This window comes from Eptatretus burgeri, chromosome 12, assembly GCF_056783735.1.
Source record: "Eptatretus burgeri isolate ZD-2024b chromosome 12, Ebu_testis_v1, whole genome shotgun sequence".
Taxonomy (NCBI): domain Eukaryota; kingdom Metazoa; phylum Chordata; class Myxini; order Myxiniformes; family Myxinidae; genus Eptatretus; species Eptatretus burgeri.
The window spans coordinates 3169328-3195715 of NC_140972.1; the positions used below are offsets into that span (position 1 = coordinate 3169328).

At 46.2% G+C, this 26388-nt stretch overlaps 1 long non-coding RNA gene across 3 annotated transcripts; it reads right to left on the minus strand.

The window, feature by feature from the left end:
- Window positions 1-11843: 11843 nt before the first annotated feature.
- Window positions 11844-24716, minus strand: LOC147015000 (uncharacterized). 3 transcript variants are annotated; one of them, XR_015050092.1, is made up of 3 exons: window positions 24619-24716; window positions 12379-12471; window positions 11844-12199 (listed from the first exon to the last, which is right to left on the minus strand). It is a non-coding gene; the product is annotated as an uncharacterized LOC147015000 (long non-coding RNA). The 3 variants fall into 3 exon arrangements; XR_015050093.1 differs by having other exon boundaries at window positions 24556-24654; XR_015050094.1 differs by lacking the exon at window positions 24619-24716 and adding an exon at window positions 23245-23376.
- Between the last annotated feature and the right edge of the window lie 1672 nt (window positions 24717-26388).

Genomic DNA, 26388 nt, shown 5'->3' on the forward strand with positions numbered 1-26388 from the left:
CTGAAACTGTGGCTGGCAGGGAACGCTGTCAGTACCCTGCTTACTGGTGCGCACAGCACAGTAACACGGTGTGACTTTCTATGTTCCAGGTGTGTGAAACATACTTGTTGTTCGTGATTCTGGTACGTCCCACGTGCACTCTGACAATATCTCGGTTACTCGGTACCTACCAGCTGCATAAACCACAATGAGCGGCTTCGGTGATGACAGGCACAAATCCAGGGCTCCACGGAAATATGGCAGTGGTGCTCAAAAGCGGAAACGTTCCAAGGAGAAAGATGAAAGACACAAGGCTGTCGTCGACAAGACCCAGAAAATCTCAGTTTTTCACTCCTGCACAAACAGGCGATTCATCCATGACAAAGGCTGGAACACCAACAGAGACAGAACAAGTGGATTTGGCAACGCAACCCGCGTGTCAACATTTGCCCAACATCTCGGAAGGTTCCACCGATGAAGAACACGCATCAGATGAAGAAGTGTGAGATATACTGACTGATCGTGGACCTGCCTTTGCCAATGACATTGGATGTTGGCCTCCTGAGCGACCGTCATCAGAGATGATCGACTACTGGGAATCACGAGATTTGGAGCCCCTGCAGAATTCGAGTGGTCCCTTTGATTCATCCATACAGTTTGTTGAAGGTAGGAAACGCTGCTGCTCCAAGAATCTTTTTTACCGTAGATTACAAAACGGAGAGTCCGTGAAAAGGTCCTGGCTTTGCTTCTCCACATCAACCGGAAAACTGTACTGCATCGCTTGCAAGCTCTTTGGAGGCGCTACTGCCCTGGGCGGGGAAGGATTCAATGACTGGAAGCATGCCAGTCGTTCTATCGAGGTGCATGAGCGTTCGCATGTACATTGTGCGAATATCATCCGCTTGTCAGACAGAGCAACATCCGCAGGTCGTGTGGACACTGAACTCGTCAAACAGGTGAGTGAGATTGCGTCCTATAGGAGGGAGGTGCTGAAATGAAGTGTGAGCGTGATATCGTTTCTCGCTGAGCGTGGTCTGGCATTCCGTGGATCGGATGAAATTGTTGGGTCACGGACGAATGGTAACTACCTTGGCTTAATGGAATTACTTGTGGAATACGATCCATTTTTGGCGCAGCACATTCAGAAATATGTCAACCAAGGTAGTGGCCACACCAACTACGTATCATCTACGACATGTGAAGAGTTCGGCTCCATCATCGGAAAATCTCTTCTGGATAACATCGTCGCTCTTGTGAAAGAGGCAAAAATACTTCTCTGTGTCAGTCGATTCTACTCCTGACATAAGCCACATCGACCAGCTCACAGTTGTTCTACGATACATCGAGAACGAGGTAGCGGTGGAGCGTTTCATGACCTTTCTGAGCAACACAGGACACACTGGACTCCAGCAAGCGATGGCATGACTGGATTTTTTGAAAGCCACTGGATTGGACATCGCTAACTGCCAAGGACAATCTTACGATAACGCGTCTAATATGAATGGCTGATGCAATGGGATGCAGGGAATGATTAAACAGGAGAACCCTCTACCAATATCTGTGCCATGCGTGACACACTCACTGAACTTAGTCGGTCAGTCGGCCGTGGGATGTTGTAGACCTGCAGCAGCATTCTTTGAATTTGTGGAACAAGTGTATGTATTTTTTACAGCTTCTACGCCAAATTATTTGATGCCCTGAAAGCCAAAGGTCTGCAAGTACCAAAGCGCCTCAGCGACACTCGCTGGTCGGCTCATTCTGATGCAACCTGAGCTCTTGTAGACGGTTACAGCGAAATCATGGATGTCCTCGATGAAATCGCAAACGATGAACAACTGAATCGTGAAACAAGAAACACCGCCGAGACACTTCACCAAACGATGTGCACGCTCGAGATAGGGTTCTATGCTGTTTCTGGTATTCTGTCCTTGGTAGATTTGATCGTACGAGTAAAACCCTTCAGTCACAAGCTACCGATCTCAACACAGCCGTGCAGCTCCTCAAGTCACTGGCGAGCTTCGTGCAGTCATTACGCGATCAGTTTGATACATTCGTTGTTGACGGAGTGGAGCGCTCAGGTACGGAGGAATTCGCTCTCGGATCGCGAAGACGAAAGCGTAATGTCTGCCTCGCTCCCTTGGACTACGGACACACTCCAGAAGTAGAACGAGACACCAAGGAGTCCTTTCACATCAGTGGATACGTTGCAGTGATCGACGTACTGCTGTCGCAGTTGGAAAAGCATACAAACGCTTACAGCGAGATGAGCGACAGATTTGGATTCCTGCGTGCTCTTGTTCAACTCGAAGTGGAGCAGATTCGAGAGTCATGCTCGAAGCTCGTCCAGCTGTATCGGGAAGATCTATCACCTGACCTCACAGAAGAAATGATTCAGTTCTAAGCCACGATGAAGGAGTCAGAGCCAGACTCGGGCCGTACTGAACTCGAGATGTACAGTTTTCTCATCGAGCGAAAACTCACCGATACTTTCCCAAACGTGGAAGTGCTGCTTCGGATTTACCTCTCACTGATGGTGTCGAACTGCTCTGGGGAACGCTCGTTTTCGAAACTCAAGCTTATCAAGAACCATCTTCGCTCCACGATGGGGCAGCAGAGACTGGTCAATCTGACCATCATTTCAACCAAATCTGATGTGCTCAATTCCATGCAGGTTGACAGTATCATATCCGAGTTCGCTGCCGCGAAGTCGCGCAGGAAGTTTGTCCATTGATTAAGGCACCGTGTGTATGTTCATAGATGTGGATGACACTGCCGTATATTTGTGGTCGCTGGAAGTCGGCTATTAATCACTATTATTTCGGATTTCTCTTGCCCAGAGGGTTTTAGAAGTTAGAAGATTTTTAGTCGAAGTTCGTAGTATGATTAATGACAGTGCGTCGTTTGTTATTTTCTTATATTAGTCCATCTCTATCTCTTACTCTTGCAGCAACAGCATTTTTGCGATTTGATTTTAGAATGAGCTCAGAGATAAGTCATCAGCTCATAGATAAGTCACCAGCCATATCAATAACAATCCGTCCATCTTGTCATATTGTCAGATTTAATTGTAATTTGTGAACATTTTTGCCAAATCATTCCTGATCAGGATCTGCCAAATCTATAGATATAAGTTCAGTTGTTGATGAAAAAGCAGTTATAATTTAAGTTGTTGATTAATCTCCAAATTTGGGGGCCCTCCACAATAATTGTGCCCACGGCCCCCCACATGGTAAATCCGGCCCCGAGTATGAGGATGATCAATTCAGCCTATCAGAGGGGCAAATTTGGAATTCAGCAGGAACACACCTTACCAGGTGAGGTGTTTTAATTGTGGCCAGTTGGGTCACAAAGAGAAGGACTGCAGGTCACCTCGAAGCGAAAGACCCCAGCCCACTGGACTGCCAACTCCTTCCAGCCCACCATGGACTAGCCAGGCACAAACCACCTGCCCCCTCACCAGAACCAGGAAAACTCATGAGTGCTGAGCACGTAGGGACACGTTCAGCAAATGTGGATTGGATGGAGCCCTCATCGTCACAACGTATAGTTTTTGTGGACAAATTGGCAGTTTAACAATTCGGTGCAAAATTGAAGGTGCGAGAGTGGACGCTGTGGTGGACACAGAAGCAAGCGGGCTGATTGGATCAAACACATGTCATCATCTTCAATGCTGTTTCAGACTCAAATTGGCAAGTGGAGATGGACCACGCAGACAAGGAGAAAAGAGCGTTTTCAACAGGGAAGGAACTTTATCAGTTCACTGTAATGCCGTTTGCTTTGGGCAATGTCACCACCACTTTTGAGCAATTGACGGAGCATGTACGGGGCAGCATGCCATTGCAATCATGCCTGGTTTACCTGGATGACGTCTTGGCACACGCTGAAACATTTGAACAAGCCACAACCAATTTGGACCAGGTGCTTGGTCGCTTCAGAAAGGCAGATTTGAAATTTAATCCTAGTAAGTGTACTTTGTTTGCGAAAGAGGTGGCCTACCTTGGCTATGTTATTCACCTCTGACCTTGCAAGGGTGAGAGTGGTATAAGAGTGATCCATACCTCAAAACATCAATGAGGTGCAAGGTTTTTTGGCTCTAACTGCTGGCATTTAGTGGTAAAGTTTGCAGAAATTGCTAGGCACCCTCATCGGCTTACAGAGAAGGGGACATCGTTTAATTTGACAAAAGAGTGTTATGAGGAATTCATTAAGTTGAAGTGTTGCTTTGTATCAGCATCCATATTGGCATACCCCACTGATGGCAGGAAGTTCATCCTGGACACGGATTTGTGCTCGGAAGGATTGGGCACAGTCTTGTCCCAGGTACAGGGGGAGGGATGAGAGAGGTGGAGGGGCATGGAAAGAGTGATTGGGTATTATAGCCAGGCCATGAGTAGGCCCAAGCGAAATTATTGTGTAATACACAAATAATTATTGGCTATGCTGGCTGCAACCCGGTGTGTGCCCCAGTTAGAAGAAGTACACCGTATCCTTGCGTGTCGTAAGAGACGACTAAAAGGGTTGGCGTCAGGAAGGGCATCCGGCCATAACAACATTGCCTCAAAAGGAAACCATGACGAGTACAGCTTATGGGCAGGGTACAGCCTGAAGAACCCTGTGGGGATCCTCACCCCCTCTCGTTAAAACTCAAGGTGGGGAACCCGATTGAAGCAAGGAAGGAAATTTTCCCATTTATGATGACCACTCGTCTGATGCCCCACGTGGAGATCGGTTTCTGAGGTTTGGGATATGGAATGTAGGGACAATGACAGGGAGATCAGGAGAAGTGGTTGAAACATTGGTCAGGATTAGAGTGGACATATGTTGTGTGCAGGAGACACGGTGGAAGGGAAGTGGTGTGAGAATGGTGAAGGGTAGGCAGGGACAGAAGTATAAGTTTATGTGGCAAGGGTGCCCGGAAGGCGTGCATGGTGTTGGTGTCATGTTTTTTGAGGAGTTTGTAGACAGTGTAGCGAGTGTGACTGGAGTGAGTGAAAGGTTGTTGATGGTGAAAATCGTGATCGGAAAGCTCTTGGTGAACGTCATCTCAGGATATTCCCTGCAGGTCGGTTGAAGCGATGAAGAGAAGAACATGTTCTGGTGTGTGATGGAGAAGTTGATGGAGAAAGTGAAACATATGGAAGTTGTTGTGGTTGGAGGAGACTTGAATGGACATGTGGGAAGGAGTACAGATGGTTTTGAGGGAGTCCATGGGGGTTATGGATATGGTGTGAGAAATAGAGAAGGTGAAAGGATCTTGGAGTTTGCTGATGAAGCTGATTTGTTGATTTGTAATACTCAATTCCAGAAAGTGGATAATAAGCTTATTACATACATGTCAGGTGGGTCCATGACAACCATTGACTACCTGATGGTGCGTTAGCGAGATAGGGGAAACCTCCGGGACACAAAGGCGATCCCAGGAGAGGAGACTGTTTCGCAGCACCACCTGGTTGTCTGCGATATAAGGGTGAAAGGTGCGCGGAGAATTCGGCGGGTGAAGTACCAACCGAGGATGAAGGTGTGGAGATTGAAAGAGGCGACAGTGAAGGAAGCATTAAGAGAGAGGCTGAGTATGGTTGAAGATGATGTGGTTGAGCTTGAAAGTGGTTGGATGTCAATGAAAGCTAATCTATTGGGAGCCGTTGGTGAGGTATGTGGATGGACAAAAGGACCACCGAGGCACTCGGAAACATGGTGGTGGGATGATGAAGTTGGAAAGACGATTGAAGAGAAGAGGAAGAAGTTCAAGGAATGGCAAAAGGCGAAGGGTACGGTGGAAGAAGAGGCTGCACATGAAAGTTATAAGGAAGCCAAGAAGGCTGCAAAGAAAGAGGTAGCAAAGGCGCAGGAGGCCTGTAGGAAAATGTTTGGAGAACGCTTGGATTCGGAAGAGGGTCAGAGAGCGGTATTCAGGATTGCAAAGCACAGAGTGAGAGAGAGGTTTGATGTGACGGGGGTGAGTTGCTTGAAGGATGAAGTGGGACAAATCATTGTGGGCTCAGATGGAATTAAAGGAAGATGGAAGAGATATATGGAAAGGCTGTTTAATGTAGAAAATGAATGGGATAGCAACATCGAGAGTAACCCAGTTTTAGGACCAGCAGAGAAGATAACTGAGAAGGAGGTCGAGGAAGCTATAAGAGCAATAAAGAGTAGAAAAGCAGGAGGGCCGACGGGAGTTGTGGGAGATATGTTGAAGGCAGCGGGAAGTTGTGGTGTGAAGAGAATGACAGAGATCTGTAATCTGGTGGTGAAAGAAGGCCGCATTCCAGTGGATTGGGAACCGAGTACCCTCGTCCCTCTGTACAAGGGGAAAGGTGACCCTCTGGACTGTGGCTCCCATTGAGCAATAAAGTTATTGGAGCATGGAATGAAGGTATTGGAAAGGGTGTTGGAGAAGAGGATAAGGAGGAAGGTAAAGATTGACGAAATGCAGTTTGGATTTATTCCAGGAAGAGGAACGACAGATGCGATTTTTATTGTAAGGCAGTTGCAGGAGAAGTACATGGAGAAGAGGAAGAAGTTGTTTTTTGGGTTTGTTGATCTGGAGAAAGCATTTGATAGAATTCCACGTGAAGTTATGACATGGGCATTGAGGAAGTTAGGAGTGGAGGAATGGTTGATCAGAGTAGTGATGGCAATGCACGAGAGAGAGTGCGCACAGCTATAAGGACGAAGCATGGGAACAGTGGTGAGTTTGAGGTGAGGGTGGGAGTGCACCAGGGGTCGGTACTAAGTCCACTTCTATTTGTAGTTGTGATGGAGGTACTGGTTCGGAGGGTAAACCATGGGAGCTTCTGTATGCAGATGATCTGGTGTTGATTGCAGACAGTATAGATGGACTGAAGGAGAAGATGAACAAGTGGAAGGAATGTATGGAGGCAAAAGGTTTGAAGGTGAATATCGGAAAGACACAGGTGATGGCAAGTGGTAAAGCATGTGGTGAGGTGGAAAGGACTGGGAAGTGGCCGTGTGCTGTGTGCAGGAAGGGTGTCGGAGTGAACTCCATTCAGTGTACAATGTGTGCTGAGTGGGTTCATCAATGACGTAGAGGTGTGAGAGGGTCATTAACCAGTGTGGCAGCTACATTCAAGTGTAAGGTGTGCATCGAGGGAGCTGCAGATGAAGGAATTGTTGAGTTGGATCTTGGAGATGGCGTGAAGCTGGAAGGGGTGAAAACATTTTGCCATCTCAGAGACATGCTGAATGGAGAAGGTGGATCAGACTCTTCGACAGTTGCTCGAGTGAGATGTGCATGGAAGAAGTTTCAGGAACTGGGTGGCGTGCTGACGAAGAGGGGAGTGTCGTTGAAGCTGAAGGGAAAAGTGTATGCTGCATGTGTGAGGAGTACGATGATTTATGGGAGTGAGACATGGGTACTGAACATGGAGCAGCAACAAAGGCTGGAAAGGGTCGAAATGCGAATGGTTCGGTGGATGTGTGGAGTATCGTTGAGAGAAAGGAAGACAAATGATGACTTGTGGAAGATGATGGGAATAGAGTCTGTGATGGAGGTTGTGAAGAGAAACAGGTTGAGATGGTTGGGTCATGTGTTGAGGAAGGATGAAAGTGACTGGGTGAGAGGTGTGTTGGAAATGAGTGTAGTAGGAAGTAGAGGACGGGGAAGACCGAGAAAAACTTGGATGAAGGTGGTGGAAGAAGAAATGTGGGCAAGGAGATTAAGAAGGGGAGATGCAGAAAACAGGGTAAAGTGGAGAAGATTGTCATGGGGCCCGCAAGGCTAACGCCCGCTTTAGCGGGAAAATGGCCTTAAAATGCTTGTTGTTGTTGTTGGTGTTGTTGTTGTTGTTGTATGCTGGCTGCAATGATGCGTTTTTACTCCTTTTTATACAGAAGCCAATTCAATGAAAGGATAGACCATTCCTCCCTGCAATGACTTAAAATTCAAAGAACCCAAGTATCAAATTACGCAGTACTTATTTATCCTCTTCATCCCAATGGGACATAAGGCTGCCACAAGCTTTCACCATTTATCTCTATCCTTAACTACATACCATGCTTCACACCATGATAAACCCATCACCTCCAGATCAGCTACCATAGTCCTACACCAAGTTGTTTTTGACCTACCTGGTTTCCTCCTTCCTGACGGTGTCCATCCCAAAGCAACCCTCGGGATTCTGTCAGGGCACATTCTCAGCATGTGGCCAAGCCATCAGAGGTGGCGACACTTAATTTCAAGGGCAATACTGTGGCAACCAGTTTTTTTCATGCATGTCTTTGTTGCATATCTTAATGAGCCAGAAGGTGTGGCAGATTTTCCATTGGCATCCATTGTGAAAAGACGGTACCTCGGTCAATGGTCATATCTGACTTAATGACTCACCAGAACTCAGAGCTATATAAAAAACAGACTTGACATTGCTGTTATAAAGTCTTATCTTTGTCTTCAGGCTGGACTGCTTCGACTTCTAGATAGAATGGAATTGAGCGAATGCATTACAAGCTTTGTGGATTCTTGCCTTGATGTCTCTCTTCGCTCCATTGTCTTTACTGATGAGACTGCCAAGGTATGTAAACTCCTCTACAGTGTCTAGGACTTCTCCATTTTCAGTCATGGATACAGAAGGTGTGGTATTGATATTCATCACCTTGGACTTGGTGGTATTATCGAGACCTGCCCTTCTGGCTAAGCCAGCTAGCCTCTCAGTTTTTTTTTCTAAATGTGTATTCATTGATGACAAAACAGCTAAATCATCAGCAAAATCCAGATCTTCAAGTCAGGTGGAAGCGGTCCACTGGATGCCTCAAGGTCGATCTGATATGGTGTTCCTCATGATCAAATCAACAGTAATCAGAAAGAAGATAGGTGATATGATACAACCTTGGCAAACTCCAGAATGCACTGGGAACCACTCTGATAAGGAGTTGATCATGACACTGCATTCAAAATGTTCATAGAATTTCCTTATATTAGAGTAACCATCTTCTGTGGAATTCCATAACATTTCATTATCTTCCACAGACTTGCTCTATGTACACTATAGAATGCCTTCTTGAAGTCAATGAAGTTGATATAAAGAGGGGTGTTCCATTCTAAGCATTGTTTAGTGATGTTATGTTGTGCAAAGATTTGGTCGATACGCCCTCTTCCTGCTCTGAATCCCGCTTGCTCCTGTCTCAACTTGATGTCAATAACCTTGTCAATTCTGTTGACGAGTATCCTGTAAAAGACCTTGCTGGGGATTGAAAGAAGTGTTATCCTCTACCAGTTGTCACAGTTCACAATATCGCCTTTCTTGGGCAGATTGGCAATGAGGCCTTTTGTCCAGTCACTGGGGACAATGTCCTTGGTCCAAACCTCTGCTGTCGCACTGTGGCAGTGAGCACCCTTGTGGCAGTGCTGACATCAGCTTTGAGCATTTCAGCGTGGATGGAATTGATGCCAGGGGCTTTTCCACTCTTCATGGCTTTGATGACATCTCTGACTTCTTCAGAAAGTGGCTCAATGTTGATCTGAAGGATATTCTCTGCTGGTCGAGGGTCGGCTGGTTCATCTGGCTTTGGGCTGTTAAAGACATCATGGAAGTGTTGAACCCATCTTGCTGCTTGTTGATGCTCTTTGTATAACATTCCTTCCTTTATCTTTCACAGGAGTTTTTATTGATTGGTGTTTTTACCACACAGTTGTTTGTTGACCTGATACACTGGTCATCTCTCCCCTCACTGCAGCCTGTTCAGCTTCACCAGCTAACTCTAAAAAATGACCTGTTACAGGAGCCAAGGTGACTTGGTGCTCAACATCTTTTCCTCCAATTGCTTCTTTTCGTCAATTTTCTTCCATGTCCCTGGTGTTTATATTTCCTCTTCTTTATATTTCCTCTTCAAAAACCAATGACTTTCTGTATGGTTTATTGATATACCTCAGTGATGGTGTCCCATTTCTTCATGACATCTTGGTGTTATTCCTCTTTTTGGATTGCTAGTGCTCTAAAACGGGTTTTCTGACAAAGTCTCTCATATTGTCTTGGGACTTGAGCTTGGCAATGTCTAGATGTTTTCTCCCTTGACTCTGTATTTCTGCCTTTCAGAGCTTCAGCTTGATACTTGCTGCAACTAGATAGTGATCACTGCAAACATCAGTCCTACAAAAAGTGCATATGTCTTGTAGAGATCTTTACCATTTGTTATTAATGATGATGTGGTCAATGTGGTTGACTGTATGACCATCAAGCAACTTCCAAATAATTTATGTACCTCCTTGGTGTGGGGGGAGGGGGGGGATCGTAACTCTGACAACACAGTTGTTATTCAAACAGAAGTCAATGAGAAGTTCGACATTTTCATTTGCCTCACTCCATTCGTGTATCCCTATAGCTTGTTCAGAGTTAGTATTATCTGTCCCAACCTAAGCATTCATTTATATATTACTAAAACTCTCACCTTGTATGTATGTATGTATGTATGTATGTATGTATGTATGTATGTATGCATGTATGCATGTTCCCGAAATACAGCCAAAACGGTACACAATAGAGCAAAAAAATTATGGCCACCTTACTCACCATTCTCCTGCAATTTGATACTTCGTGATACTGCGGTGTGCAGTATCAAGTTTCGTTCAAATCGGGTAACGAAAAAATTATTAAAAAATCAATTCCCGATTCAGTCAAGTACTCTTCGGGAGAATTTGATCAATGCAAACAACCTCAGCGGTAGAGTTCGCTGGAGCTATCTTTTTTTTTTTCTTGAAATGATTTTTTTCATCAACCACTGTCACAACGGGAACCCTAGGGGTTCACGTGTCGTCTAGTCTCACCTATGATCATGCGCACGTCATGCTGGGGGACCTTAGCAACTGTTTCTTGTAAAAACTCATACCAATTGTCTTTGTCCTTCTCTTCAGCCACATTCATTGGAGCATAGCACTGTATGATGGTAAGCTTACAATACTTTGAGTTGAAGTGTGCCCTGATCATTATCTCGCTAGTAGGTTCCCATTCTGTCATAGTCTTAACCTTCTATTTATAAACTACAAGAGCTACACTGTGGGTGTGTGTATCCTTCAGTCCAGAGTAGAGAATGGTGGTACGATCATGAGTCGTTTGGCGCCCTGAACCGGTGCAACGGCACTCACTCATACCAAGTACATCCACATGGTATCTTTACATCTCTCGGATAACTTGAGCTAATTTTGATCCTTCATACATGGTGTGAACATTCCACTCTCCAATATGGATATTAACTTTGGGTCCAAGTAAGCTCCACTTCATACTCCTGACTTTCCCAAAAGGACTTTGATCAGATGTAGTCATACTGCCAAGTAGTTGGCCAGAGCTTCCTGCAGGACCTGTGGAAATAAATGTCACACTCAAATTGCACAGTGGTGAAAGAGATTGCAGCAGTACAATTTAAATGTGGTTCATAGAGCAGGGAAGGCTCATGGAACACCGATGCACTATCTCAATGTCCCTGTTTGGAGCAACACTGTAAATTCTGCACGCAGCAAGAGAACAAAGAACAATTGGCAGAAAACACTCAAAAGGTCTTTGCCCTTGCATCCCAAGTGGTGAAGCCAGCCTTGCCACTAACCGCAGGGGGTGGATTTGGCAGATTGAATTGGAGCACAGCCAAGTAGGAAGACCTAATGCTGGAACCGGTGTATATTTGGCAAATGGCAGGTAAGAGACCTCGCAGGGATGAAGTCATTCCCTTTGTAGCACAAATGAAGGCCAACTGGGCTCACTGGAAAGCCTAGGAATTGAGTATCACAAGTAGGTGAAAATTAACTCTGAAATAACTTGATGGCTGGTGATAGTCTTTACTGACTACAGTGCTACAGCAGATGCATGGTACTCACCCTAGTGGACATTTCGGCAGGACTAAAACAACATATTGGGACCACCGGCAGTTTTATTGTTTTAATTTGTGGTGCCAGATGCAAGAGCTGAGCATGTGATGGTTGAACTGCCAAAAAGGGACCAGCACAGAGGATGAGGGCCTCATCACAACTTTACCAGGTTAGTTGAGCGTTTACCATCTTTACTTTACTTTACCATCACAACTCCCACAATCCCCCTTGAGCGGGTGACGATGGACATATTGGACCCGCTGCCTCACACCCGTCAGGGGAATAGATTCATCCTCGTGGTCATGGACTATTTCACCAAATGACTGGAGACTGATGCACTCCACATCAGGAAGCAAGGGTGAGAGCACAGGCTGTTGTGGAAGGGTCCAGCATGGAATTCTGGAGGAGCTGCACACCGACCAAGGCCAAAATTTTGAAAGTCAATTACTAAAAGAGGTACGCAGTCTTTTATCAATTCGGAAGATGATAAACCCCTTAAGATCACACTGACGAAATGAGGGAAAGGTTTAATGGGGCTCTAATTTATCACTTCCTAGCAGGATGACTGGGATAAACAACTACCGTACCTGCTAATGGCTGATGGGACCTTCAGGCATGGGGCCCCCACATGTAGTCTCACGTTGCTCACATATGGGAGGGAAGTAATATCCCCTGTAGATCTGTTGGGTGGCAAGACAACAGGAAACTCGAACAGGCCACCGGTGGAACATTTTACGTATAATGTCGAGCAAGCAATATAATGTCGATGTACATGGAAACCTGATTTTCAAAATGCCATTAAGTAAAGAACAGTGAAGTGCCTCTAACATTCTGTACTGCAATACGAGGAGTGCTGACTGTATTCGGTGAAGGTGAAAAGTACCACAGTTTCATTGAAGTTTCTGGTGTACTTTGTCCTTTGACAGTATAATAGTCAATAACTGTTAATACTGCTAAGGTTTCTCGGTGAAGTAAATTGATGAAAAGGGAATGAGATGTTGGATGGAATAAACTGAATGGTTTGTGCATATATATATATATATATATATATATATATATATATATATATATATATATATATATATATATATATATATATATATAGTACTGGTCAAAAGTGTGAGAACACCCCCATTTTTCCAGTTTTTACTGAAATTTAAGCAGTTTAATGTTTAAATGTACTCTGAAATTAAAGCACATAACAAATAAACAATTACAGATAAAAAAAGAAATCATGGAATCGTTTTATTAAACAAAATTTAATCTAAATTTTTGACTCATCAAAGTAGGCACCTTTTGCAGAAGTAACAGCCGAACATACTCGAGGCATTCTTTCTACAATGGAAATCAAATATTGTTCAGAAAGTTCTTCCCAACACTGTTGCAGAAGTTCCCACAAATGTGTTGCACTTGTAGGTTGCTTTGCTTTCACCCTTCTGTCCAGTTCATCCCAAACAAGCTCGATGGGGATAACGTCCAGAGACTGTGTTGGCCATTCCATGATTTGAAGCCTACCGTCTTGTTCTTTTCTTCCGAGGTAGTTCTGACATCGCCTGGAGGTATATTTTGGGTTGTTATCTTGCTGTAGGATGAACCCCTGACCAACTAGGCGTAGACCAGAGGGTATTGCATGGCGCTGCAAACCGCTGTGGTCGCCCTTTTGATTCAAGGTGGCAGTCACTCTGTGCAAGTCGCTGACTCTGGATCCAGCAAAAGAGCCGCACATCATCACGCTTCCTCTTCAATGTTTGATAGTTGGTGTCACACATTGTGGAACTATCCTATCGCCTACTCGACGGCGTACAAAAACACTGCGTGATGAACCGAAGATTTCATTTTTGATTCATTGGTCCATAAGACATTCTTCCAGTTTTCAGTAGTCCACTGGCTGTGCTTCATGGCCCAGGCAAGCCTCTTTTTCATATTTTGCCATCTTAGCAATGGCTTTCTCACTGCCACTCAACCTGTCAAATCTGCAGCTCAAAGTCTTCTCTTCACAGTCGAAACTGAGACTTCCTTACTTCGACCAGTGTTAGGCTGTGCTTGAAGATGCTGTCCTGTGAGCCACCTATCACGCAAGCTGTTGACTCTCAGAAACTTGTCTTCTGATTGTGTTGTGGCTTTGGGTCTGCCAAACCTCTTCCCGTCAGAGTTTCCTCCAGTTTCCAAGTGCCTTTTGATGGCTGTGGGAAACTGTACTCACTGATACCTTGGCTTGCTTTGCAATTTCTCTCAAAGAAAGACCGATACTTTTAAGGGTTATAATGGTCTGTCTGTCTTCCTTTGTTAATTGTCTTTTTTTCGCCATTATGATAGCAATATACTACTTCCCGCAGTGCAATATTGTCCAAATAATACTTCAGAGGGTGTAGCAACACAGTCTGATTCAACACTGCTTTTTATACAGACAGAGGGTTTGTAACTAATCAACAAAAGTTGGGACACCAGTAAGAATTGTTTGCATCAACTTTCAAGGCTTAATTTACTTCCATTGCTGCAGAACAGCTGCAGTTGCTCACCCATTACTTGTTCCCTGAAAAGGGACTTTTTTTTAACAATTCTGAAATTTACATTATTTTTCAGTTTTTGGGAACCTAAACTTTGTTTTTTAAACCTCTGGCAGTTTACCACTTAGTTTTGTACCATTTCAGGTTATTCACTGGAGTTGAATTGCTTAAATTTCAGTGAAAACTGAAAAATGGGGGTGTTCTAAAACTTTTGACCAGTGGTTTGTATGTATCTGTATGTATATGTATATGTATATGTATATGTATATGTATATGTATATGTATATGTATATGTATGTGTATATATATATATATATATATATATATATATATATATATATATATTGTTGCAGTGTTGGCGTTGGTGAAGCCTGGTGTTGGAGCAGTGGTGAGGGCAGTGGCTTGGGACCCAAAAGGTCCTGAGTTCAAGCCCCGTTGGGTCACTGAATTTATATATATATATATATATATATATATATATATATATATATATATATATATATACAAAGTCAAAAACACCAGGGGGTTGACTCAGCCTGCCATCCATCCAAGGTCGGCGAAATGAGTACCAGTTGTACTGGGCCCGGTGTATGCCCCGGTTAGAATAGGTATACCATATCCCTGTGTGTCGTAAGAGGCGACCAGGGTTGCGTCAGGAAGGGCATCCGGCGTAAAAACCTATGCCAAATCATTATGCGGACAACAAGATGGTTGATCCGCTGTGACGACCCCGAACGGGAGCTAGCCGAAAGAAGAAGAAGAAGATATATATATATATATATATATATATATATATATATATATATATATATAGGTTGTTGCGGAAATGGCTCTTAGTGTGTTATTAAATATAGGATTAGCCCAGATCCCCCTTAAATGCATGTTTGGCCAGGTTGTTTGGTGGTTGGACGTTGCGTGTGTGTCGGGAGTGTGTGGCGGGCTGTTCATTGTTCGTGCGGTGGTGGTGTACCGGGAGGTGGTTTTTCTTCTTTTTCCTTCCCCTAATCAGGCGGATCCCTGCCTGGCGCTCTGAGAGGGTGAGTCAGCTTCGGGAGAAAGGCGAGCGCCGTGAAGGCAAGGGTGAAACTGCCTGAGCGTCGAGTCGGGCGATCGGTTTTTCGTGGAGACCGAGCCCCAAGAAAGGCAAGGAAGGGACTGCATGAGGTCAGTCTGCGATCGGCTGGATGAGAAACGACTAGTGGGAGTCGCGATCTTCTATGTAAGGGACGGCTGTGTCTGTCTGCGATATGCTTCGTGAAAGAGGCAGGAGAAACGACTCGTGGGAGTCGGTGATAGACTTTTATGAGGAGGACATCGACAGGTTCATCCAGAGTCCAGTGACGGAGCCTCAGACTGTCCCTACTCACTGCACGGCTCAACACGTCTTGTGGTCCCATCGATCCGCCTGCGGAGCCTAACAACCCGATTTGGCCTCGTCTGGTGAGCAGGCCAGGCCTGGATTCGTATGCTGGACCTTGTGAAAAGCCAGCTGGAGCACACCGTGGATCTTCCGCTCTTGTGCCATCGACCTTACGGGGGCTGAACGCTCTGAGGCTGCATGCATTGGTGATGCGACAAAAGGACGCCGCCATTTTGCCATGCGGCGTGTTTGAGCTTGGGCGCTCAAATCCGTTGACATCGGCTTGTCATGAGCCGCATTCGTGCCTTTGACACTTTTCCTCTCGTCCATGAGGCATCACCAAGTACTCTGTGTCTTGTCTGCATGTTGTCTAAGGTTTATATCTCGCTCGGGTTCCCTTCGAAACCCGTAATCCGTAGCTCCCTAGTTAAGCGTGGGTTATAGATTAATTATAACATTGTCGTGAATGCTTTGCTTGTGTTGTGTTCCCCGATGTGTCCCCAATAAATCTGGCTGATTCATATGAAAGTTTCCGCTATTGAGTTTATTCGTGCCGTGCTGAGGAACAATTCGCTTGATTTGTATATAAAACCCAAACGGGTTACGGACTGGCAGACTTCGCTCGGTCTCTGACAAATCCAATCTGAAGCCGGGGTCGATTTCCCCAACTGGCAAGGCACAGGTGTATTTTGGAATCGTGATCTGAGGCGCGTAACCCGACGCCTGTGCCGAGCCAGCCGGCGTTATAACTCCGGAGACGGCGGTGCTGATAAGTGACGCCGAATCTTCAACATTTGGCTGTCAAAAGCGGGGTGTGAATCCCTCCGTCGCCGATACTTAACAATATATATTGTTACGAATTCCACCGGTTCGACTGCCACGCACGACCGCTTACGGCCCAACCGCAGTCGCTCGTCCGCCGAAAACCAGAATTCAGTCATAGCTTGCGGACAACTCTGGAAACCTGCTACAAGTGCCTTATCGCACCATAAATTGCCAATATTCTGTCCACGCGGTACAGGGTTAATCGCCGAATCTCGATATACCTAATTATCCACGCAGACAGAAGTACTGAGAATATATACCTTGACGGACCTTGAGCGGGGCAAGCCGTTACCATACTCACACCGTGCGTGACCCGAGCGTTTATCACCAAGGTCCGTCGGACCAAGTGACCACTTTTATTGGCTTTAACAGCCTGCTAATTTCCCGAACGCACCATGGAAGTCAATGGGAGGAGTGGACCCAACGAGCAGGTTTACATTCAACAATGGGGCATTTATTAAACAAGCAATCAATGGGGGAAGGGAACATGACATGAGAAAAGCCTACAGCCGATGTATATTTAATTATGTACAGGCACGTACTTAAATAATTTCTACTTAAGAAGACAAGGCGCCACAGAAACAGACTTTCATACAAAAACCCAGAAAAGAAACGGGTCCGTGAGCCTTTATTCGGACCCGGAGCCTGGATGACCGAAGGCTCGCGAGAGGCCGGGCAGGTTACCTGGCCGCCCCTGGTGACGACTCGAAAGCCTTCGGGTCTGCGACCCGTGGTGTTTCAACGTGCCAGTCGCTTGAGCGGCGGGCGGCTTAAGCAGCTGTGCGAGCGGCTTGAGCGGCTGCTTGGTTCTCCTCGGTGGTCCGGCTCTCTTCGTGGCCTTTTGTCGGGCCTGGCCGGCGACGCTTTCGGAGAAGTGAATGGGTCTTTGGCTCTTTTAGAGTTGATGCTCTTTAATGACCTGTCCACTACCTCAGCGCCGCTGCTCGACCGCCGTCAGGGCCGTTTGCCCGGACCACCAAGCTCCGCCGCTGCCGCTGGTTCTCCTTGCCCGGACTCCGACGACTCGCTGGACTCCACCACAGCTGGCACTTTGGCTTCTCCTCCCGACTGGCACTTTGGCTTCTCCTCCCGACTGGCACTGACTTCCGAAGCCGCAACTTGCACTGGTTCAAGAACCCCGACTTCGTCCAGCTCCGCCCTTTTATAGTGCTTGGCGAGCCGCCCCTCGAACTCTCACCCGAGACCGGGGCTCCACCCACTCTTCACCTCCGACCTCTCACCCCTCGAACACCTCACTGGAAACCCCATGTTCGACGTCACTTGTTTGTTTCGGGGAAAGCCCTCTATGATCCGAATATGGTAATCGCCACGGCCGTTCGCCGTGGCGCATAATGACGGTTGGTGCGGAGGTGGCGTTGTTTGCGTAGGATGAGGAGATGACAGTTGTTGCTGTCTGTTTGCGTTGTAGGCGATGATGGTGTTGCGATGTTTTGAAATAAAAGATAGAAAAAGAATAATGGCTACCTCAAAGATTCACAGCCCGGCACATGAACAATGCCCAAGTTACACATTGGTGGGGATTCTAACCTGAAACACATACTTATCGAAATAACTAATCTCCGGGGAACCTGTATGATGTTTTGTGAATTTCCACAACCGCAACAATATATATATATATATATATATATATATATATATATATATATATATATATATATATATATTATACTACCAAGCTTGCACACTAAAAACTCGGCTCGCCGTCACACGATCTCTATGAAATTGCTGTGGCACTTAACGGACATGCCGACAATGTTTGGGAAGTCTTGGCGTTCCATAGTACCACTTGTATTTTGCACAATGCGTATTTTTGTCATTCCCCATGTACGGTCTGTCGTACTGCTATCCCGTGCACGTGCACGGGTATCGCTACTATATATATATATATATATATATATATATATATATATATATATATATATATATATATATATATATATATATATATATATATTGTTGCGAATTCGCGCCCGCCGGCGTGCGAACGGCCACGTAACTCGAATCACGGCACGTCGCCCACCGGACGGACAATTCTGTCATGACCCTCTCGGACCAGCGCCGGGAGCTAGTCATGGGTGGGCCTTTCGACCTCACCACAATCGTGCCAATCGGCCACCCGCGTAGGATAGGGTTGTTCGCCAAACTCGACCGACCTAAGTACCCACGCGGATGGTAAACTGGGCAATCGTACCTCGCCACAGGTCGACTCGACACGAGCCGCTTGGGCGGTCCGTTCCATACTATCAGGATAGCCGAGCGGTGTTATCGTCGACCTGGACGGTTCAGATTAATTACCGGGATGTTGCACCCACTACGAACCCCTTACGTGAAGCAGGATGGAGAGTCAATAGAGAAAACATGAAGCGAAACGGGCACAGTTCAACAAGCAAGCAATTTTATTCACACACACAGACAAGCACGTATCCACAGCCATACAGTCAAAATGCACAGAAAACAGTTAAAACAATAGAAGCAAATGCAGAGCTACAACCAACTATACACGTACACACGGTAACACTTAAAACAATAGTACGTGAGCCAGACTGGCGCCACCCACAGACATTTACACAAAAACCCCAAAGGAAAAAAGAAAATAAGTCGCGACTTCCCCTTTGTGGCTGGTGAGTCCCTCTCCCACGACCGTCAGCGTGGTCGCGCCTGGCCCCGACCTCTCTCGCGGCCGGTGAACCCTCTCCGGCACTCCCCATCCGGACGCGCAGGTCCACCTCACAACGGGCGCTGCCGCGTCTCCCGTCCGTGCCTTCGTGACAGGGCGCTCGCCAAGCCGCGGGCGCAGGACCTTCTCCCAACCGAAGACCAACTCTCGACAAAAACCAACCAACCGAAGACAAACTCTCGACAAAAACCAACCGACAAGGTCCGTCCTGTCCGCCTTTTGTAGCGCGGGGCTCCGCCCTTCGTTCCGCCCCGTTTTCGGCTCCACCTTCCTTCGAGAAGTTTCCCGAAAAGGGGCGTGCGCTCTCATTCCCCTCCCCGCGCCGTGTGGGGGGCGAGGAAAGTCAGTCTTGGCTCGGGGCCAGGGAATTATTCCCCCAAAAAGAGGCCCCCACCTTTTCTTACCTTTGACCCCCCGGCTCGGATCGCACCTCCCACACCGAGCGCGGAGAACTCAAACGGGAGAAACAGGCGGGGAAACCCGTGCATCCCTGCAGTTCCCTCCTTGGCGCCTTTGTTTGCCGTTCGGAAGCGGACGTAGTGGCGAAGATGTGGTAGCGCAGATGGTGGAGGTGGCGTGGTTGTAGTGTGGTTGGCGCTGTGATGGGGATGGCGTGGTTGTTGAGATGCTGTTTGTTTGAAATAAAAGATAGAACAGAAAAATGGCTAACTGGAGGATCGCAGCCCGAATGGATCACATAAATTCCCTCTATACAACGGGTTTGGGCTAACTACACATGTACCTCTGGAGATATCTCACCTGAGGGCCCTTTATGGTGTAATGCGAATTTCCACAGTCATAACAATATATATATATATATATATATATATATATATATATATATATATATACATATATATATTGCTTCTATTAGGTGTGCGAATCAGCGACTCTGAGCCTGTACACCGCCAGGTTTGCCAAAACACAATTCAAAATTGCATGAATATTGATATTTTTCGACCTCAATGTTAACTGTCTGGACCCAAGAGGTTTTTAAAAAAAAATTTTTGGGACACACTAGTGAGGCTTGTATGAGAGCAAACACACAGAACGTACAAGGGGAGCAAGAGACAATATTGCGGGAGAGGGAAGGAAAAAGCTGGAGAACAGAGACGTGAGGAGATCTGTGGAAGGGAAAGGGATGGGGCGGGAACACAGGGTAAACAAAATTGACACTACAGGGACTTTCAGATCCTTACTTAACAGGGACTTTCAGGTCCTTTCACAACAGGGACTTTCAGGAAGGAAAGTAGGGAATTTGAAGTAGGTGGGTTTGGGGTGGATTCACGGGGGTAGAAAAGATTGTGGTTTTGGATGGGGGAAGATAAGAGATGGTGGTGAACAGCTGTTTTGAATACCTGGAGGGAAGAGTGGGATTGAAGAGAGTGTGGGAGTTTGCTCCAAAGGTGGGGAAAAAGAGGAATGAAAGAATGAAGGTGAGCAGTGATTCTGGATTTTGGTAAAGCTCTTAAATGATGTATCATTCAGCATTATATATGCTGTGATTACGACGTTTACCCCATTCAGAAACAATCGCAAAACTTGCATTTATATATGTACAAGAAGATGACCCAGTTCCACTGGGCTGTTTTAAGGGAATTCGCTTCCATTGGAGTGTGGAATGTTTGAGGAGTTTCACAGGAATGTCTTTTGACAGCATAATGGCAGGACCCTTGGAAATTCTGTGTAATGTAAAATGTGACTGAGCCTCAACCTCTTTCTTCTTCAAATCCGCATCCCTACCTCCTCGCAACTCCAAGTCCGCAACCCTCCCCCCACCCCCATCTCCAGGTCCGCATCCCTCCCTCCCCCTCTTTAAACTCCAAGTCCACATTCCAACCCCATCCCTCACATGGATTGACGTGTCCAGGCGGTGTTTTTCTCCGGACGTGTCCAGGCGGTGTGTTTCTCCGAACGTGTCCAGGTGGTAATTAACGCGCCAGCGGATGTCTGCCTTCCCTTCCCGCCACACCTCTCTGTTCCCCATCTCTCCTCTCTCCCTGCTCTCTTTCTCCCCCACCTCTCTCTTCCTCTTCCCCCCTTTTTCTTCTTTTTCCCACTTCCCTCTTTCATATTCCTGTCAGCGAACCGACAGGTGGTATTTGCTCATAAATAATTTTTGAAAACCCCCCCACTTTTGATTCCTAATTGTACCAACCCGTGTTTGGTCACCTCCAACTTGCCAGGGATGCATTATTGAGGAGCTTGAGCTTCTGTTTTGTCGGAGAATTCGTGTTTCCAAAATAATTAATTTTTCTCGGTAAAGTAGATGGCTGAAAAGGAAATTGTTTGTCTTTTTTATTTTTATTTTGCCATTGTTTTCCTTTAACAGCATAATAGTTACGAACTGTTAAGACTGGTAAGGTTTATTGAGAAAGTAAACCGATGAACAGGTAATAGCGAACGAAGTGAGCTTAATACTTAACGCGTGCACGTGAGAGAATAGGAAACAACAACAACAACAATAACAACAACACAATAGCCCTGGCTATTTGGAATCCGTGTTGTTAGCTATGACTTTTTGCTTCCTGTTGTTGTTAAACGCTGTGCGGTGTATAAACACGATTGGGTTTTATTTCTATCTTGTGAATATTAACGCGTGCACATGAGAGAATAGGAAACAACAAAAACAACACAATACCCTGGCAATTGTGAATCCGTGTCGTTGGCTTTGACCATTTTGCTTCCGTTTTTGTTTTGTTTCTGTTTTTTTTTTTTGTTTCCGGTTTTTGTCATGGGGAACGATGCATGCCGGGAGATCATGACCGGAAGTGTTTATTTATTTATTCAATTATTTTTTTCCCAAAGTTAATTTTATACTTCCGAAAGTGATTTTTTTCATGACAGGAAGTGTTTATTTAGTATTTAACATTACCGGGAGTGATTTTGAAACTCTTTCTGGAACTTTTAATTTCTTGTATTCTTGACTAGAAGTGATCGTTTATTTATTTATTCAATTATTTTTTCCCTAAAGTTAATTTTAATAAAGATATCTCCCGCATCATCAAAAAATATTTTTTAATCGTGATTTACATTATTTGTTCGCTGATCCCGAATCCAGGCCGAAGTAACCGGAAATTGCGTCAAAATCATCAGCTGTGCGGCGCTTACATGTACCACGGTATAGTTGGCAAGTATACAGTTGTGAACAAGTTTTATGTAAAGTCAGAAGCGAATGTAAGAGGAATTCTACGTTTGCTTCTAGGCTTTGCCTATTCCATATGAAGTATACGTTGATTGACTTGACTGAATAGTTCATTTGATGTTTTTTTTCTTTACTTCCGGTGGACGTGCAAAACGACGACTCAGAGCGATACACACCACATGCACAACAAAAATGAATACAAGTCAAGATTGCGTGAATAACGATATTTGTAAACATCTGCATCCACTGTCTGGACCCCAATAACTCCTAAATGAGGTGTTATTAAGCATTGAGCGTGCTGTGGTTACGACGCTTACCCCGTTCACATGAGATGTGGCAGGCCCTCCCCCATCGCGGGTTTCCACATCGCGGTTTCATTATTGTGGTAAAACGTGCGAATCGTGACATGGGTCCCTTACTCTATCCAGGAGGAATACGCAAGCCTGCATTCTCCGTCTTACCTCAGAGCCCACATGCTCCCCTCCATCGCACTCGGTTGCTCTTTCACTATCGTGTCATACGGACAGTTATCACGTGATGTCGTGTGATTTCGTTTGATATCACGTGATTGAGTTTGACATTGCGGGATGTTCGTGAGTAAATAGTTATGAAGAAGAAGAACCTGTGAGAGGTTCGTGAAATAAGTTAAATTAAACATAAAATGTTTTAAAATGGTTTTAAAGGAAGAAGCAAATTGATTCAATTCTGAGGAACGTTGGTTCAATTGGGAAGTAATGAGAAAGGAAGAAATAAAGAATGAACCTAGGAAGGAAATAGTGAGGCAGAAGGAGTTGATAAGAAAATTTTTAGAGCGAAAATATTTGTTTGTTTGTTTGTTTTGAAGCCAGGAGGAGAAAACAAGAGAAAGATGAAGAGCGTAAAAGAGAACACTTGGGATAAAGCAAAATTAGGACATACCTTGAGAGGTGTTCGCGTTCATGGAGTTTCCGCCTCTCCCGAAGACCAACAATCCTCCACACAGGGCCGGATTTACCCAAGGGCAACCAAGGCACGTGTCCTGTGGGGCCTCCACCACCCGACACGTGTCCTGTGGGCCTCCACCACCCGACACGTGTCCTGTGGGGCCTCCACCACCCGACACGTGTCCTGTGGGGCCTCCACCACCCGACACGTGTCCTGTGGGGCCTCCACCACCCGACACGTGTCCTGTGGGGCCTCCACCACCCGACACGTGTCCTGTGGGGCCTCCACCACCCGACACGTGTCCTGTGGGGCATCCACCACCCGACACGTGTCCTGTGGGGCCTCCACCACCCGACACGTGTCCTGTGGGGCCTCCACCACCCGACACGTGTCCTGTGGGGCCTCCACCACCCGACACGTGTCCTGTGGGGCCTCCACCACCCGACACGTGTTCTGTGGGGCCTCCACCACCCGACACGTGCCCTGTGGGGCCTCCACCACCCGACACGTGCCCTGTGGGGCCTCCACCACCCGACACGTGCCCTGTGGGGCCTCCACCACCCGACACGTGCCCTGTGGGGCCTCCACCACCCGACACGTGCCCTGTGGGGCCTCCACCACCCGACACGTGCCCTGTGGGGCCTCCACCACCCGACACGTGCCCTGTGGGGCCTCCACCACCCGACACGTGCCCTGTGGGGCCTCCACCACCCGACACGTGCCCTGTGGGGCCTCCACCACCCGACACGTGCCCTGTGGGGCCTCCACCACCCGACACGTGCCCTGTGGGGCCTCCACCACCCGACACGTGCCCTGTGGGGCCTCCACCACCCGACACGTGCCCTGTGGGGCCTCCACCACCCGACACGTGCCCTGTGGGGCCTCCACCACCCGACACGTGCCCTGTGGGGCCTCCACCACCCGACACGTGCCCTGTGGGGCCTCCACCACCCGTCACGTGCCCTGTGGGGCCTCCACCACCCGTCACGTGCCCTGTGGGGCCTCCACCACCCGTCACGTGCCCTGTGGGGCCTCCACCACCCGTCACGTGCCCTGTGGGGCCTCCACCACCCGTCACGTGCCCTGTGGGGCCTCCACCACCCGTCACGTGCCCTGTGGGGCCTCCACCACCCGTCACGTGCCCTGTGGGGCCTCCACCACCCGTCACGTGCCCTGTGGGGCCTCCACCACCCGACACGTGCCATGTTGGCCCAAGCCATCTGCAGAAGCGTTATCCGGTATTCACAATTGTTGTGCCTTCCATTTCAGTTTTCCCTTCAGTATAAAACAAGGATTATCAAATACCGTATATATTTAAAGCTTGCAGCAGAAAGCAGTCACGGGCCTTGGAAAGGCCACAGCATGTACCTCAGGCCTCGAACAACAACTTTCTCCGAAGCGATCTTGTCGTTGTTAAGGTAAAATATATCTTTTTCCAAATACGGTCCTGTTCTTGTTCTTCGAGGTGTAGTTGTTGTGAAGGTAATGTTGAGGTAAATTTAAAAAAAAAAAAAAAAAATAATAATAATAATAATAATAAAAAATTCCAGATAAGATCCTGTTCTTGGAGGGGTCGTTGATGTAGTTGTTGTGAAGGGAATGTTGAGGTAATTATTTTTCCGGATACGATCCTGTTCTTGGAGGTGTAGTTGTTGATGTAGTTGTTGTGAAGGTAATGTTGAGGTAATGTTTTTTTTTTCGGATACGATCCTGTTCTTGGAGGTGTAGTTGATGTAGTTGTGAAGGTAATGTGGAGGTAATTTTTTTGTTTTTCTGGATAAGATCCTGTTCTTGGAGGTGTAGTTGATGTAGTTGTTGCGGTAATTTTTTTGTTTTTCTGAATAAGATCCTGTTCTTGGAGGTGTAGTTGATGTAGTTGTTGTGAAGGGAATGTTGAGGTAATTATTTTTCCGGATACGATCCTGTTCTTGGAGGTGTAGTTGTTGATGTAGTTGTTGTGAAGGTAATGTTGAGGTAATGTTTTTTTTTTCGGATACGATCCTGTTCTTGGAGGTGTAGTTGATGTAGTTGTGAAGGTAATGTGGAGGTAATTTTTTTGTTTTTCTGGATAAGATCCTGTTCTTGGAGGTGTAGTTGATGTAGTTGTTGCGGTAATTTTTTTGTTTTTCTGAATAAGATCCTGTTCTTGGAGGAGTCGTTGATGTAGTTGTTGTGAAGGGAATGTTGAGGTAATTATTTTTCCGGATACGATCCTGTTCTTGGAGGTGTAGTTGTTGATGTAGTTGTTGTGAAGGTGATGTTGAGGTCATGTTTTTTTTTTTCCGGATAAGATCCTGTTCTTGGAGGTGTAGTTGTTGATGTCGTTGTTGTGAAGGTAATGTTGAGGTAATTATTTTTCCGGATACGATCCTGTTCTTGGAGGTGTCGTTGTTGATGTAGTTGTTGTGAAGGTAATGTGGAGGTAATTTTTTGTTTTTCGGGATACGACCCTGTTCTTGGAGGTGTAGTTGTTGATGTAGTTGTGAAGGTAATGTGGAGGTAATTTTTTGTTTTTCCGGATACGATCCTGTTCTTGGAGGTGTAGTTGTTGATGTAGTTGTGAAGGTAATGTGGAGGTAATTTTTTGTTTTTCGGGATACGACCCTGTTCTTGGAGGTGTAGTTGTTGATGTAGTTGTGAAGGTAATGTTGAGGTAATTATTTTTCCGGATACGATCCTGTTCTTGGAGGTGTCGTTGTTGATGTTGTTGTGAAGGTAATGTGGCGGTAATTTTTTTTTTCCGGATAAGATCCTGTTTTTGGAGGTGATGTTGTTGATGTCGTTGTGGAGGTAATTTTTTGTTTTTCCGGATACGACCCTGTTGTTGGAGGTGTTGTTGTTGTTGATGTCGTTGTGGAGGTAATTTTTTTATTTTTCCGGATACGACCCTGTTCTTGGAGGTGTAGTTGTGGAGGTAATTTTTTGTTTTTCCGGATACGATCCTGTTCTTGGAGGTGTTGTTGTTGTTGTTGATGTCGTTGTGGAGGTAATTTTTTTTTATTTTTCCTGATACGATCCTGTTCTTGGAGGTGTAGTTGTTGATGTGTAACATTTCGTTTTCTGGAGTGAAATGATTCGAGTTTGGTGAACATTTGACAAGTCTAGTTGGAAATTGTTTCGCTAATATAGCCCACATTC